A 6,593-nucleotide genomic window follows, 5' to 3' on the forward strand; every position below is an offset into this window, starting at 1 on the left:
TAAGTTTCCATACCTCGCATGTATGTTTTCTGGATGAAGGTCAAGGGTGTTCATGCTTGTTAGTCGTTGTTTCAGGGTTTATATATATATATATTGCTTGCTTCCAGATTTAAAGGTATTGCCTGGAGTACCCAGAACGGGGTACCTTTGGAATTTTTACAGAGATTAAATGGGCTTTCTGACCCCGAACAACCATGGTCAAGGCTTGGCACACCCTCAGGCTTTAACGCCTTCGGCCGGTCCCGTTTGGGTTATAATGATTGTAGACAGTTTTTATTTGATTCATAGGATGTCTACGGCACCACAATCAAGCCCACTTAGCTTGCTACCCCATTTGCAAAACCTTAGCAAGTATTGTGCCTCATGAACCATTCTTAGGATGTCTACGGATTTCTTATTCTGTATAAATGCAAATTAAAAGGCTCAAGATTACCCTTCCCCTCACAGACTTCCCGATAGCTTCCGTCTAATAGTTTGCGTTTCATATTTTTGTTGTTTGTTTCTTCCGGTAAATAACACCATGTATATCCCCGAGTCCGGATAGTTCAACAGTCTCTTGTTTTATGACTATCTATTTTTACAGACACTAGGATTTACCGGACCTGGAGAACTCTCTTCTGATTACAGTGAATCACCAGTCCTATGATTGCTTCCTTAACCCTCTATTGCAGTTAAAAGGTCTATCCTTTATTGTGGTTTTTTTTTAAACAAATATACCGCACAGTAGTGCTTGGTTCCCAAATCTCAATACACAAAGAACCGTAAAAGGGTCAAACCCTCCTTAATAATCATATATTGATCACCACTATAATTTTTCTTTTGGGCAATTAACAATATGGTATGCATAATAACAATAAGAAGGTCGAGTTTCCTTAATAAACATCTACTGTTCACAACTATAATTTTCAGTTCGCAATTAATATTATGGAATACATGATAATTAATGAGACAGATTTCACCAAAAGCTTTTTACTTACCTGGACCACCCGAGTTGTAGCTGCTCCACAGAAATTCACCTGGAATCTTTGCTTTCTATTTACTGCCCAACCATGAGATTCGTCGTCAAGACCAGAATCTCCCCCCTAGCTCTCTTGCAGGCCCACAACCCTCAACAAGACGCGCATATTTATTTATTTATTTATTTTTGTTTCTGTCCTTACAGCACATATTTTTTTGCCTCCCTTCCCCCCTTTTCTCTGGAAGCATTCCAGGTTAGGGAGGGTAGTTTGATTGCAGTTTCAACAACTGCCTTTTCCCCAACTTCCCTCTCAGAAGTTTCCAGCATTTCAAGAAGTATTTCTTACCTAAATATATTTTAAAGCACATAATAATAAGTAAAAATACTATTAAATTTTAAAACAGTTAACAATGTCATACTTAGTTCTGTCTTTTACCATAGTGAAAACTCAAATATTTACATTCTCTGGGGACATCACATCTCCCCCTCCTGAGATTGGACATCGTTCCGATGTCTGATGTTCATAAACAGCTCTGGGTAAGCCTTTTTCATGAGCTCTTCATCTTCCCAAGTGGCCTCATCAGGCCCATAGTGCTGCCAATGCACTTTAACTTGTGTAATACCTTGCTTCCGCATCTGTACTTCTCTCCGGTCGAGGATGCTCAGCGGCTCGACCAGGACCTCTCCTTCTAGTTCGACCTGCAACTAGCAATATTCCCAATCAGTTTCTTCTAAAATAAACTTTTAATCAGATCTACTGGAATTAATCCTCACCTGTATGTCCTGCCATTTGATCACATGTTTAGGGTCATAAATGTAGTTTTTTAGTATAGAGACATGGAAGACATTGTGGACCCAGATGTGACTTGGTAGGGCGAGCTGGTAAGCCAGTGGCCCAATTCTTGCCAAGACCTGGAATGGTCCACAATATCGGGGTGCCAACTTGGCACACCCGCTCCATTGCAGTGTACTCTTTTTGGCTTGGATCCTCACATAAACATGGTCACCGACTTGGTATTCTTTGAACCTCCTTTTCCTGTCAGCAAAGCTCTTTTGCCTATCCTGAGCAGCCTTTAGATTAGTGCGTACCCTTTTCACCATATCCTCCATTTCCTTGAGCATTTCCGGGCCTAATCTTAATTTGTCTTCAGGTCCACCCCAGCTTGAGGGTGTGCGGCATTTCTGCCCGTACAGGACCTCAAAGGGGCTCATTTGTAATGACGTGTGATACCCGTTATTGTACGCAAACTCCACTAAGTGAAAATACTCCTCCCAGTGCATTGGTTGCTGCATTACATAGGCTCTTAACATGTCCTCTACCACCTGGTTCACTCGCTCTGTTTGTCCATCGGTCTAGGGGTTGTAAGCTGTACTGAAATTCAGCTGTGTCCCCAGTTCTACAAATAATGTCCTCCAAAAGGTCGACGTAAATTTTACGTCACAATCAGAAATTATTGTCTTCGGAAGCCCATGCAGTTTAAACACATTCTGCATGAAGATACTGGCAATCTGTACAGCCCTGTAGGTGGATTGCACAGGTATAAAATGTGCTGCTTTACTCAACATGTCTACCACTACCATAATAGAATCGTTATTTTTCTTTGTACTAGGCAGCCGTGTTATAAAATCCATAGAAATAGTTTTCCATTTCCATTCCAGAATGGGTAAGGGTTGTAATAGCCCTGCTGGATGCTGATGCTCTTCTTTAATTTGTTGGCACTCCAAACACCGTGCTAAATACTCTGCTACATTCTTCTTCATACCTGGCCAATAGTACTCTTTTCGAAGCGCAGTGATCATTTTTTGATAGCCTGGGTGTCCAGCATAATGGCTGATGTGAAATTCATCCAAAATCATATTTTTAAGACTGCTTTGACTAGGTACATATAACCTCTTTTTATAATACAACATTCTAGCACTACCCACCTCATATCCTTGCTGGTTCTTCTGGCTGGTAGGTTGTTGTACTTGCTGTTTTATTTGTTGGTATTCAACATCTTGTTCTGCTGCTCTTTTTATCATTTCCTCGAAAGGACTCTTCCATCCACTAAAGGAAATTTCATACAAACATTGTACCTTCCAACTTAAGGCGTCAGCCACCTGATTTTCTCTCCCTTTCAAGTGTTTAATATCGAAGTCAAACCCACTTAAGAAATTTGCCCAATGTGCTTGCCTCACGTTTAAAGTGGGCTGGCTGAAATAATTGGTCAGACTGTGGTGGTCTGTCAGTAATAAAAATTTCTTCCCCATAAGATAATGTCGCCACATCTTCAGAGCATATATGACGACTGCCAACTCTAAATCATAAGCGGAATACTTCTATTCATGCTCCTTTAATTTCCTTGATTCATAAGCAATTACCTTTCCTTCTTGCATCAACACACCTCCCACGCCTTCCTTGCTTGCGTCAGTGCACACCACATAGTCCTTATTAGGATCAACTATATTCAAAATGGGTGCTGTGGTGAGCAGATGCTTAAGCTGTTTAAAGCTTTTTTGATATTCTGGGGTCCATTTGAATGCTCTTCCCTTTTTTTATAAGGAGGTGATAGGATACGCCACTCTTGAGAAATCTTCCACAAATCGTCTGTAATAACCGGCTAATCCCATAAAGGACCTGATGTCTGCCACATCCTTTGGTACGGGCCATTCCATTATGGTCCTTATCTTCTCAGGGTCCACCACGATCCCTTCTTTTGTGATTATATGGCCTAAATACTGTATATCTTCCTTGAAGAAATCACACTTGCTGAACTTAGCATACAACTGGTGTTCTCTGAGGGTTTATAGCACCAGCCTGAGGTGCTCCTCGTGCTCCTCCCTAGAGCGGGAGTATATCAGTATATCATCGATGAATATCAGCACAAATTTGTCCAAAAATTGATGAAACACGTTGTTCATCAAACACATGAAAGTGGCATGGGCGTTGGTTAACCCAAAAGGTAGCACCACAAACTCATAATTCCCATACCTTGTTCTGAAAGTTGTTTTAGTGATGTCTTCCTCCTTAATCATAATCTAGTGGTAACCTGAGTGCAAATCAAACTTGGAGAACATTGTTGCACCTTTCACTTGATCAAAAAGTTCATCGATCTGAGGTAAAGGATATTTATTTTTGATTGTTAGCTTGTTCAGCTGACGATAATCTATACACATTCGAAGAGTTCCGTCTTTTTTCTCGACAAATAATACTGGGGCTCCCCACGGAGATACACTGGGGCGAATATAATTTTTGTCTAACAGTTCTTGTAGTTGCATTTTTAATTCTGTCAGCTCAAGTACACTCATTCTATAGGGTGCTCAAGATACCGGTGCTACCCCTGGTATCAATTCAGTGGTAAAGTCTATATCCCTCTTAGGTGGCAATCCGGGAATCTCTTCCGGAAACACATCCAAAAATTCTTGTATTACAGGGATGTTATCCAGCGTGGCTATTTTATTATTTGAATCAGCATAACCCACCTGGATGGCATAAACCTGACGCCCCTTTCTGATGCATTTTGCTAACTGAGATGTAGTTATTGGCCGGACCTGCACTGGCTGCTTAATCCCTTGCATCTCTTGCTTCTCTCCAAAGTCATCCTTATAATAAATAGTCTTTGTCTTGCAGTTCACTAATGACCAGTGCTTTTCTAACCAGTCCATACCGATCAAAACATCATATGAACCAAGAGGAAGCACATTTAAATCTGCTACTACTGGCTGCCCTGCTATTGTTAAAGGGCAGTTATTAATTTTTGCCAGCACTCGCTTCTTGGCCCCCGTAGCTAGCTGTACTAGCCATGGATTCTTGAATTTAACAGGTTGCAGTTTACAATGCTTTACTACCTTTGGACTAATATAACTTAATGTGGCTCCCAGATCAATTAAAACAACTACAGTAAGGTCTGAAATTTTACCTTCGAATTCCACCATGGTCCGCTGGTACTCTGCTTGACGATTGTACAGGGCTGCATTAATCCTTGGCACACTACATCCCACAGTGCCAACTATCGATGCTTCATGGATTTGGGATATCTGTTCGTTTCCCTTTCACTGCGGACAGTTTTTGACGTAGTGTGGTCCTCCACAACCCCAACATTGTACTCGGGGTCTGGCTGCCCCTTCACCATCCAATCTGGCAGACTGTTCGCTCACTCTGGACTCACTGGTTGGCTTGGATTTGAATGAGCCTGTCTGTATAGTTCTGCTGTTCTGTCCCTTGCCAATTCCCTTACCACCACCGCTGCGATTTCCTTTACTGTTCCCAGCTGTCTTATTACCTCTTTTCTCATTCCATCTTTTATTCGGAGCTTCTCCTTTCTGTTTATTCTGCTGGTAGCAGATCCTGGCTTTGCGGATAGCTTCATCCATCGTCCTAGGATTGTCAAACTCAATCCTTTCTCGTATATACAAGGGTAAACTACTAACAAATCTTTGCGCCTTAGCTTTTTCTTCTCTAATGTAAGGCACATAGCATAGCAAGGAAGTAAAACGGGTGATAAATTTGTCCATAGTCTGCTGTCCCAACCGCAAGTCGTGAAATTCCCTTGCCTTTTCATCATAGAAACGCTCGGTCAGATATCTTTCTTTGAAGTACTTTTGAAATTTCTCCCAAGTTATGGTCTGTTCGCTTACCGCCTTTACGATCTTAACTTCTTCCCACCACAGGGTCGCTTTCCCCTGTAATTGGAAGATGGCCAAACGTGCCTTCAGGTTAAGATCATATTCATACAGCTGAAAATATTTGTTCATGTTTATTAACCATGCCTCAGCTGCTTCCTCCTGTTCTCCGTCAAAGTGCGGAGGTTTAATCTTACGAAATTCTCCCTGCAACTCTATATGTTGTCGTTTTGAGGTCTGCTGTTCAGACGCATTATCAGATCGTTCCTCCCTTGCTTCTGACCCTTTAGGCTCTGTATGATGGTTTTGTTCTTCTGACACCCTCTGTTGTTCTGCACTGGGATTAGCTGGTGGCAGGTTTTGTCTGTCAGATAAACTTCTTAAAATTCTTTCTTGTTCCACCGTTAGTCGTGCATTATCCTCTCGTAATCGATCCATTTCATTTTTCAGTTCCTGTACCGTCTCTAATATTGCAAGGTTCGTGCTACGTGTTTCTTCACCTAGTTGTACCCATAACTCTGGGTTATCCCCAGGGTTTATTGCAGGTCCCTGGCCTATTATAGACCTATGCAGAGTGCTGCCAGCTCTTTGCATACTTACTGTCTGTTGTCTCTCTATTGTTTTCCTTTGTCTAAGGCTAAGAAATGGAACCATAAGAGGAGTTAGCAATATTAACTGTGTTCTTACAAATATAAATGAAATTTCAACTGCATAATTCTTTGTTTATTTTCATTTAGTTTTGTTAAATTTCTTCCAATGTTGTCCCAGAGGTCACAGTATTGATCCTCTGCTCTGATACCAATTTGTCACAACTCCACTATAGTAATAAATAAAAAATTATTTCTTTTACTGTAACGCGCCCACTCAGCGCCACATAACGCCACATCACGAATTTATCTGTGTGTAACCTTTTCCGGTTACATGCGCTGGATTTAATGTTTCAGTGACCGGAGTTATATTCGGATGAAATGGTTGTTGGTTTGCATTAAATCACTAGTTAGCCGGTTTCTCCAACGCTAAAAGCCTGGCTTGC

Source organism: Pinus tabuliformis, chromosome 8 (genome assembly GCF_031772625.1).
Source record: "Pinus tabuliformis cultivar Carrire ecotype Pingquan chromosome 8, CPIR1, whole genome shotgun sequence".
Lineage (NCBI taxonomy): Eukaryota > Viridiplantae > Streptophyta > Pinopsida > Pinales > Pinaceae > Pinus > Pinus tabuliformis.